Here is a 10,412-nt window from a genome sequence, read left to right as displayed (position 1 = left end):
AGACTATGGACTCTGAGAAACAAACTGAGGGTTTTAGAGGGGAGTGGGGTGGGGAGATGGGTTAGCCCGGTGATGGGTATTAAGGAGGGTACATATTGAATGGAGCATTGGGTGTTATATGCAAAAAATGAATCATGGAACACTACATCAAAAACTAATGATGTAATGTATGGTGACTAATAAAATAATAAATGGATGTTGAATTTTGTCAAAGGATTTTCCTACATCTATTGAGATGACTGCATGATTTTTACCTTCATTTTGTTTATGTGGTTACCACATTGATTGAGGGATATTGAAATATCCCTGCATCCTTGAAATAAATCCCACTTGATAATGGTACATGATCCTATTAATGCATTGTTGAATTCTGTTTGCTAATATTTTGTTAAGAATTTTTGCATCTCTGTTCACCAGAGATATTGACCTATAATATCCTTTTTTTTTTTTTTTTTTTTTTTTTTTTTTAAGTAGGCTCTGCACCCATCATGGAGCCCAAAGCAGGGCACAAACTCACGACCCTGAATCAAGACCCTAGCTAAAATCAAGAGTCAGATGCATAACCAACTGAGCCACCCAAGCACCCCTGGCCTATAATATTTTTTTCTTCTGGTGTCTTGTCTAGTTTTGGAATCAAGGTAATGATGGCCTTATAAAATGACTTTGGAAATGTTCCCTCTTCTATTTTTTGGAAAAGTTTGAGCATGATTAGTATTAATTCTTCTGAATGTTTGGTAGAATTCACCAGTGAAGCCATCTGGTCCTGAACTTTTATTTGTTGGGAGGTATTTGATTCCTAATTCAATCTCCTTACTAGTAATCACTGTTTCTTTCTTTCTTTTTTTTTTTTTTTTATGATTCACTCTTGGTAATTTGTATGTCTCTAAAAATGTATCCATTTCCTCTAGGTTGTTAAATTTGTTGGCATAAAGTATTCATAGTAGTCTCTTATGATCTTTTGTATTTCTGCTGAGTAGCTATAACTTCTCTTTCACTTTGATTTTATTTGTGAGTTCTTTTTTTTCTTCTTGGTGAATGTACCTAAAGGTTTGTCAATTTTCTGTATCTTTTCAAAGAACCAGCTTTTAGTTTCACTGATGTTTTCTGTTGTCTTTTCAGTCTCTATTTCATTCGTTTTTATTTTGATCTTTGTTAATTCATTTTATTCTACTAACTTTTAAATTTGCCCTTCTTTTTCTAGTTGCTTGAGGTATAAAGTTGGGGGTGGGGCTTATTTAGGTTGCTTTTGGATGAAAATTTCTTTGAATATCTGTTTAAAATCCATCTAGTCTAGCCAAGATGGTGGAGGAGTAGGAGACTTTAGTTTCATCTGGTCCCAGGAATGCAGCTGGATAGCTATCAAATCATTCTAAACACCTGCGAACTCAACCAGATTTCTAAGAAAAGAATAGCTGCAACTCTACAAATAGAAAAGCAACCACTTTGTGCCAGAATGACAAGATGGAAAAACTCAGCTGAAAAAAGGGAACAAGAGGCAGTACTGACTGCCAGGTACCTAATCAGTATGGATGTAAGTAAGATGTCAGAACTAGAGTTAAAACTTGTGATTATAAAGATAACAGCTGGGCTTGAAAAGAGCATAGAAGATACTACAGAATCCTTTTCTGGAGAATTAAAAAAACTAAAATCTAACCAAGTCAAAATCAAAAAGGCTATTAATGAGATGCAATCAAAATGGAGGATATAAGTGCTAGGATAAATGAGGCAGAAGAAAGAATGTGATATAGAAGACAAAATGATGGATAATCAAGAAGCTGAGAAAGAAACAACTACTGTATCATGAGGGGAGAATGAGAGAGATAAGTGCTACCATAAAGTGAAACAAGATTAGTATAATTGGGATCCCAGAAGAAGAAAGAGGGGCAAAAGGTATACTAGAGCAAACTATAGTGGAGAACTTCCCTAATCTGGGAAAAGAAACAGCCATCTCAGTCCAGGAGGCACAGAGAACCCCTCTTCAAATCAGTAAAAATAGGTCAACACCCTGAAACATAATAGTGGAATTTGCAAAATTCAGAGACAATGAGAAAATCTAACCAAAGAGGCAAAGGATCTGTACTCAGAAGACTATAGAATACTCATAAAAGAAATTGAGGAAGACACAAAGAAATGGAAAACATTCGATGCTCATGGATTAGAAGAACAAATATTGTGAAATGTCTATCTACATAGAGCAATCTACATGTTCAGTGCAATCCCTATCAAAATACCAGCAACTTTTTTCACAGACCTGGAACAAAAAACCACTAAAATTTGTATGGAACCAGAAAAGACCCCAAATAGCCAAAGGAATGTTGAAAAAGGAAACCAAAACTGGTGGCAACACAATCCCAGACTTCAAGTTCTATTACAAAATTGTCATCATCAAGACAGTATGGTACTGGCACAAAAACAGACAATAGATCAATGGAACAGAATAGAGAACCAGAAATGGACCTTCAACTCTATGGTCAACTAATCTTCGACAAAGCAGGAAAGAATAACCAATGGGGAAAAGATAGTCTCTTCAACAAATGGTGTTGGGAAAATTGGACAGCCACATGCAGAAGAATGAAACTGAACAATGTCCTTACACCGTACACAAAAATAGACTCTAAATGGATGAAAGACCTAAATGTGAGACAGGAATCTATCAAAATCCTAGAGGAGCACACAGGAAGTAACCTCTGTGACCTCAGCCACAGCAACTTCTTGCTAGACACGTCTCCAAGGCAAGGGAAACAAAGGCAAAAATGAACTATTGAAACTTCAAGATAAAAAGTTTTTGCACAGCAAACGAAACATTCAACAAAACCAAAAGACAATCGATAGAATGGGAGAAGTTATTTACAAATGTCTTATCAGATAAAGGGCTAGTATCCAAAATCTGTAAAGAACTTGTCAAACTCAACACCCAAGGAAGAAATAATCCAATCAAGAAATGGGCAGAAGATATAAACAGACATTTCTCCAAAGAAGACATACAAATGCCAATAGACACTTGAAAAAATGCTCAACATCACTCAGCATCAGGGAAATGCAAATCAAGACCATAATGAGATAACCCCTCACACCAGTCAGAGTGGCTACAATTAACAAGTCAGGAAACAACAGATGTTGGCAAGGATGAAGATAAAGGGGAACCCTCCTACACTGTTGGTGGGAATGCAAGCTGGTACAGCCACTCTGGAAAACAGTATGGAGGCTCCTCAAAAAGTTGAAAATAGAGCTACCCTATGACCCCGCAATTGCACTACTGGGTATTGACCCCAAAGATACAAATGTAGTGATCTGAAGGGGCATTGCACACCAGGGTTTATAGCAGTAATGTCCACAATAGGCAAACTATGGAAAGAGCCCAGATGTCCATCAATAGATAAATGGATAAAGGGGTGTGTGTGTGTGTGTGTGTGTGTGTAACAGAATAGGGGTGCCTGGGTGACTCAGTCGGTTAAGCATCTGTCTTCAGCTCAGGTCATGATCTCAGGGTCCTGGGATCAAGCCCCTGTCTGGCTCTCTGCTCAGCTGGGAGCCTGCTTCTCCCTCTCCCTCAAACCTTCCCCTGCTTGTGCTCGCTCTCTCTCAAATCAATAAAATCTTTAAAGAATACTACTCAGCCATCAAAAAAATAAAATTTTGCCATTTGCAATGACGTGGATGGAACTAGAGGATTATGCTAAGCGAAATGAGTCGATCAGAGAAAAACAATTATCATGATCTAACCGACATGTGGAATTTAAGAAACAAAATAGAGGATCATCAGGGAAGAGAAGAAAAAATAAAACAAGATAAAACCAGAGAGGGAGACAAACCATAAGGAACTCTTAATCATAGGAAACAAGCTGAGGGTTGCTGGAGGGGAGAGAGGTGGGAAGATGGGATAACTGGGTGATAGACATTATTATTATTACACATGATGTAATAAGCACTGGGTATTATATAAGACTGATAAATCACTGACCTCTACCTCTGAAACTAACAATACATTATATGTTAATTGAATTTGAATTTAAAAATGTGAAAAAAAAAATCAAAACCAAAAAAATCTATCTGGTCTAATATGTCATTTAAGGCTAATGTTTTATTAGTGACTTTCTGTCTGGATTATTTATTTATTGATATCAGTGGGGTATTAAATTTCCTTATTAGGGGTGCCTGGGTGGCTTAGTCAGTTAAGCATCTGCCTTTGGCTTAGGTCATGATCCTAGGGTCCTGGGAGCAAGTTCCAAATTGGGCTCTCTGCTCAGCGGGGAACCTGATTCTCCCTCTCCCTCTGCCTGCTGCTCCCCCTGCTTATGCTTTCTTTCTCCCTCTCTGTCAAATAAATAAATAAAATCTTTAAAAAAAAAAATCCTTACTATTATTGTATTGCTTTCTATTTCTACCTTAATATCTGTTAATATTTGCTTTATGTATTTATTTGCTCCTATGTTGTGTGCATAAGTATTTACAAATATTCTCTTGTTGGACTGATCCTTTTTATCATTATGTAATGCTCTTGTGTGTCTCTTATCTTTATTTTAAAGCCTAATATAAGTCTAATATAAATATAGCTACCCCCACTTTTTTAAATCTTCATTTGCATGGAATATCTTTTTCTATCCTTTCACTTTCCATCTGTGTGTCTTTAGATCCTAGTCTCTTATAGGCAACATATAAATGGGTCTCTCTCTCTCTCTCTCTCTCTTTTTTTTCCCCCTCTTTCAGCCACTGTATGTCTTTTGTTTGGAGAATTTAGTTCATTTACACTTAAAGTAATTATTGATAGATATGGATTTAATGCCATTTTGTTGCTTTCTAGCTGTTTTGTATTTCCTCTATTCCTTCTTTTGCTCTGTTGCTTTGCAGTTTGATGACTTTCTTCAGTGGTATCTTAGAGTCCTTTCTCTTTTGTGTATCTACTATGGATTTTTCCTTGGTGGTTACTATAAGGCTTACATATAACAACTTATAACATTGCATTTTAATCTGACAACAACTTAAATTTAAATGTATTCTAAAGTTCTACATTTTTACTCTCCCCTCCTGTGTTTTATTTTTTGGTTTTACATTTTACATCTCTTTATCTTCTGTATTCCTTAACTAATAATTGTACTTATAGATATTTTTTACAACTTTTGTCTTTTAACCTTAATACTAGCTTTATGTGATTAATCTACCATCTTTTCTCTATACTGACCTTGACCAGTGAAATTTATACCTTTATGTTTTCCTGTTATTAATTAATGTCCTTCATTTCAGCTTAGAGAAGTACCTTTAAAACTTTTTATGAGGCCAATTTAGTGGTGATGAACTCCTTAGCTTTTGCTTGTCTGGAAATCTTTCTCTCTCAATTGTGAATGACAATTTTTCCAGGTAGAGTATTCTTGTTGGAAGTAATTTTCTTTCAGCATTTTGAATGTAGCATACTATTCCATTATGTTTCTGTCCCCAAATATGATTGTCTTATGTGGGTTCCCTTGTACATAACAAGTTGTTTGTCTCTTGTTGCTTTTAAGATTTTTTCCTTGTCTTTGACTTTTGACATTCTAATAATAATGTATCTTGGTGTGGGTCCCTGGGTTCATCTTACTTCTAACCCTCTGGCCTTCCTGGATCTAGATGTCTGTTTTCTTCTTCAGATAAGTTTTCAGTCATTATTTCTTCAAATAAGTTTTCTGCCCCTTTCTCCCCCACTCCCCCAAGTCCTGGGAGGTCTATGATGTGAATATTAATCTGTTCGGTGTTGTCCTACAAATACCCTAAACTATCTTCACTTTTTTTTTTTAAAGATTTTATTTATTTATTCATGAGAGACAGAGAGAGAGAGACAGAGAGAGGCAGAGGGAGAAGCAGGCTCCCAAGAAGCAGGAAGCCCAATGCGGGACTCGATCCCAGGACCCTGAGATCATGACCTGAGCCAAGGGCAGACGCTTAACCATCTGAGCCACTCAGGTGCCCTAAACTATCTTCATTTTATTTTTTTCTTCTTGCTCTGTCTACTGCCTTGTCTTTGAAGTGATTTATCCTCTCTTCTGCTTCATCTAGTCTTTTTTTTTTTTTTTAAAGATTTTATTTATTTGACAGAGACAGCGAGAGCAGGAACACAAGCAGGGGGAGTGGGAGAGGGAGAAGCAGGCTTCCTGCTGAGCCGGGAGCCCGATGTGGGACTCGATCCCAGGACCCTGGGATCATGACCTGAGCCGAAGGCAGTCGCTTAACCAACTGAGCCACCCAGGCGCCCCATCTAGTTTGTTCTTGAGCAACTCTAGTGTATTTTTCAGTTTAGTCATTATATTTTCATCTTCATGACTTCTACTTGGTAGTTTCTTGTATTTTCTATCTCTTTGTTGAAGTTCTTACTGTGTTCATTCTTCTCCCGAGTTCATTAAGCATCATTATGACTATTATTTTGAACTCTTTATGTGCTAAATCCCTTACCTCTGTTTCATTAAAGATTTTTCCTGAGGTTTTATTCTGTTCTTTCATTTGTAACATATTTCTCTCTTCATTTTCCTTCACTCTCAGTGTTGGTTTCTATATATTAGATAAAATAGCCAACTCTCCCAATCTTGAAGGAGTGGCCTCATGTAGAAAATGAGCCTCATCATTCAACTGTGCCCTAGCTCTTTGTTGTCTCTCAAACCTTTGTGATTTTTTTTTTTAAGATTTTATTTATTTATTTGACAGAGAGAGACATAGCAAGTGAAGGCACACAAGCAGGGGGAGTGGGAGAGGGAGAAGCAGGCTCCCCACAGAGCAGGGAGCCTGATGTGGCGCTCGATCCCAGGATCCTGGGATCATGACCTGAGCTGAAGGCAGACACTTAATGACTGAGCCACCCAGGCACCCCCCTTTGTGATGTTTTAAGCAGACTACTTAAAAAATTTTTTTTAATTATATTTTTTTAAAGATTTTATTTATTTGTCAGAGAGAGCTCAAGGAGGGAGAGTGGCAGGCAGAGCAGGCAGTAGGAGAAGCAGGCTCCCTGCTGAGCAAGGAGACCAATGTGGGGACTCATCCCAGGATCCTGGGATCATGACCTGAGCTGAAGGCAGACGTTTAACTGACTGAGCCACCCCAGGCATTCCCAGACTATTTTATTTTTAATGGCTCCAAGTAGATGCGGTTGTTTCAGGACTTTTATTTTTTTATATATGATCTACTTTTTGGCATTTGGCTTTTGTTGTCATCTTTGTTGGAATTCTCTCCATATACTTCTTTGAATGGTGTAACCTAAAGCAGAATGCAATGTGTACTTTCTTCTTTAGAAATTTAATTGAAGCAATTCTTTACTTACTTCAATTTATCCTTTGTTTAATACACAATGAAATTGCATTATGTACTCCCCAGGGTCCTTCCATACTGTTACATATTTACTTAACTCATATTCAGCTATGGTCCTCTCTGAAATTCTACTCTCACCACTAGCAATTTTCTTTCTTCTGTAATGTTCATTCATTCCCTGTCTTGCATTTGAATGATTTATAATCCCCAAATTTACCACACTGTGTGTCCTTAGGGGAATTGCCATTTGTAAGAAAACATCCTTTACCTATGGCATATATTACTTTAGATTCACATGGAAATCCCTTTCTAAGACTCATTTGATTGTTTTACATCTCCAAGATGTTCCTCCCCATTTAATGATTGTAAACTGGTATCAAGACCAATTTTGTTTGTTTTTCGTATTTGTAGGCTTTACTTTCAATGGTATTAACACTTTCAGATTGGCTGGCTCATGTTTTTGCCAATTATTCCCACAATTACATGAAAATACTCTATTTAGGACATCACTTTCACCACAGGTTAGGAGTGCCTGAGCCCAGGAGGCAGGACTGCCTCCAACCTTGATTTCAAAGGGCAGTACCAATGCTGAGTGAAACTATGGGAGTAGGCATCTGGCAGAGCCCTGGGGGAATAACCTTCACACCATGGAGAAGTGTAGCATGGGCATGACCACTGCAAAGAGCCACGGGTGGGCCATACTCTCTGAACTGGGGGTGGGGGAGCTTGGGGGGAAATGTCATACCACTAGATCTGGAATGTAGGACCTCTACCCCAGTCTGTCTGGAGTCTGGGTAAAACATCCAGCCAAAGAGAATTATTCTTAAATCTTATAGTTTAATACTTCCCTTGGGACCCACAAGGCCTTTTATCTTTCCTATCTCTCCCTTTTGGAGTAAAATGTCTTTCCTGTGCCTGTGCCTGTTTTAGAAGCATATTATTTGTTTGGTTTCACAGGTTTACAGATAGAGAGTACTTTGCCTTAGGATGAATTATATCTTGAATCTCACCCCTATTTGATTTAGCTGTAGATGAGACTTTAGAGGTGAAAATTGAATGGTTTAAGACTTTCAGGGCTGTGGGATGGAATGAATGTATTTTGTATACAAGAACATAAATTTTGGGGGTGTGGTGGTGGAATGTTATGGAATGGATGTTTGTGTCCTCCCCACCCAAATTTATATGTTGAAACTCTAACTCCCAACATGATGGTATTAGGAGGTCAGGTTGTTGGAAGGCAATTAGGTCATGAGCTGTCATGAACGGGATCTCTAACCTTATTAAGAGCCCAGAGAGCTGTCTCATCCTTTCTGACGTATGAGGACACAGTAAAAAGACAGCTGTCTATGAACTAGGAAGTAGGCCCTCACCATGACCATGCTGGCACCTTGATCTCAGCCTTCCAAGCCTCCAGAACTCTAAGAAATGAATGTTTATAGTTTATAAGCCTTTATTTTAAAAAAATAAAATAAAATCTTAAAACTGCAATGGATTTCTGTATATTAAATTAGTTTTAATATGTGTATTTTTTGGTTGAGTCTTTAGGCTTTTCTATATATAGTATCATGTCATCTGCAAAGGTATAGTAACAGTTTTACCTCTTCCTTACAAATTTGGATATCTTTTCTTGGCTTCAAGCAGGCCAAACTTAACGGTCTGATCAAAATGGTCATGTGACTATTCTAGGGAGCTTTTCAAAAGGAAAGACAGTATTAAGCCTCATTGTGATAAGAAGATTGGTTTTATAAAATTGTGTAAGTTACTCCTTATTTCCACAAGTTTCAAGTAGATCCATTATTACCTTTGAAGGTCCTTCTAAAATGTAAACATTCATGTACACACTGATAACTATGTACTGCCAAACAGATTTGTCAGACAGGTTGGCAGTTTAAGGAGTGAGGTAGTTCTGGGACATTTTACATGGCTTTATTTTCTCATGTTTTGGGTTATATAGGTGGGTCCTAAATGTAATCACAACATCCTTATAAAAGACAGGCAGAAGGTAATTGGACCTGAGTGTAAGAAGGTAATGGTATAACTAAAGCAAAATGTTCCTGGCTTTGAAAATGGGAGGAAGGGGCTACAAGTAAAGGAAGGCAGCTCTAGAACTGAAAAGGGCCAGAAGATGGAGTCTACACTTGCCAACACCTTATTTTTGGCCCAGTGAAACTGATTTTGGAGTTCTGACCTCTAAAACTATAGAATAAATATGTGTCCTTTTAAGCTACCAAGTTTGTGGCAATTTTTACAGTAATGATAAGAAATGAAGACTAAATAGCCTTGTACTTATTAGCAGAGTCACATTTTTATGAAATTTCATCCAATTTTCTTCAATTTCTTGTTCTGATATTTTAGTAATCTTGATCCTAAGCACCTAGCAACCTATAAAGATGTATGTGGTCTGCTAGCTTTATTAGACAACACTTTTAATTTAAAAAAAAAAAAAAGAAAACCCTACATTGGCCTCCTCTATTCCTTGTTTGCCACCTCTTCTTTACCAAAAATATTTTTTCTAAGGGATTATCCTTGACTTCTCCTCTCTTTCCCTCATAATCCTTAACTTTTCAGTCTACTCATTGCTGTCGCTTGATTACTATACAGCCAATTCTCTTGGCCCATCTGCTGATCTCCAGACATATATTTCCAATGGTCTGCTGTAAATATTCAGCTGGGTAGCTCACTGGCATCTTACATTCAGTATAACTAGAAATGAATTCATGTTCCCAAGAGAGACTTATAAACAGAAAACCAAATCACACCATGAAATGAATGCTTCATCAAATAAAGCATGTTAAGAATTTTGTTTTGTTTTACACAATAATGGAAACTAGATGAGTATCTGATTTTGGGAGTTTTGCAGATGTCAATTTTGAGTAATATTTTTCAGCATTTCATCACTTTACTTTGTTCCACATGGACCATCCTTGTTATGGTACAAGTGACTAAAGAATGGAAAATATGACTTTTTAGACTATTGGGTATGTGGATTCTAACAAGACCATTTTCTCAAGTATCAAAAACCTTGTATATATGGTTGATTATATCAAATGCTCATATATCATGAACCTCTCAAAGTGCTGCTTTGACATCATACTGAAGTTTGTTTTCATGTCTAAATCAGCTTTACTGAGGTATAATTTACATAC

This window comes from Mirounga leonina, unplaced genomic scaffold, assembly GCF_011800145.1.
Source record: "Mirounga leonina isolate KUSES-001 unplaced genomic scaffold, KU_Mleo_1.0 Mir_98, whole genome shotgun sequence".
Taxonomy (NCBI): Eukaryota; Metazoa; Chordata; class Mammalia; order Carnivora; family Phocidae; genus Mirounga; species Mirounga leonina.
This window is presented reverse-complemented; position numbering follows the sequence as displayed.